Source organism: Gavialis gangeticus, unplaced genomic scaffold (genome assembly GCF_001723915.1).
Source record: "Gavialis gangeticus isolate Ggan-Ray unplaced genomic scaffold, GavGan_comp1, whole genome shotgun sequence".
Classification (NCBI taxonomy): domain Eukaryota; kingdom Metazoa; phylum Chordata; order Crocodylia; family Gavialidae; genus Gavialis; species Gavialis gangeticus.
In genome coordinates, this window is record NW_017729011.1 from 23775148 (window position 1) to 23776119 (window position 972).

Consider the following 972-nt stretch of genomic DNA (forward strand, 5'->3'; position numbering starts at 1 on the left):
TAAGTTCCAGCAAGGGGCAGAGAACAGAGGGTTGGAAACCACATTGATCTTTCTTGCATAAAAGTGTTTGAACCAGAGCCTGCCCCAGCACCCCTCACAAACCCTGCCGAAGATGCAGAGCTCACTAGGGCAGATTTCTCCCTGGCCACAGTGACAGACCAAAAATGCCAGACATCCAGGGTCTGCAGCTACACATTTTCTCTCTCGTTTCTTGAGAGAAGGATCAAGTACAACCAGAGGTAGGACACAGTTGGTTGCAAAAGAAAGGATTTGATGAGGCACCAAGGTTGCTAACATTTGCCCCTGCCTACAGCTTCCTCCTGCCCTCCCTGTGAGAAGTACACAACATGCAGCTGGCCTTACCCTTCCCTGTGCATCCATTTGCTGCTGCCTTTCAGAGACAGAGATCAGCAGACACATCCAAACATTTTAAGCCAGTAAGTACCAACGGTCCTTATTTTGCAGGGATAGGCACTGCCTTTTTTGAGTCCTCCACTGAAAAGGCTCTTGCAGTGCCAGTGAATCACAACAGAGTTAAGAAGGTCCGGCTGGGTTTGGCACAGCTGAAACACATTTTGACCACTTAGACAAATCTGCACACTGGTTAGGAAAGATACTCCCCTGCTAACCACCTACTTCATCGCTTTGCAAAAGGCAAGGCTGAGATTCTAAGTCTTTTCTTTCAAATGCTGAGCCCTTCCTGCAGGAGAACAGCCCTCAGCACTCAGTCATGCTGGACTCCTCTGACTTTGGGAAACGTGGCTAGGATCCCTCATAAGATGCAGCAGGATGGCTGGCCCCTCTGCTGCCCACATGGGGATGCAAGCTCCCATGGGGAAGATGCAAGCTGCATGCTGGTACCTGTCCCATGTCACAGCTGGTGCTGCCTGGGTGTGCTCCCTCTTGCTGCTTGATGCCCGCGACCCATGTTAACTGGCTGCTGGACCTCTCTGCGGGAAGATGCTGTGGGGA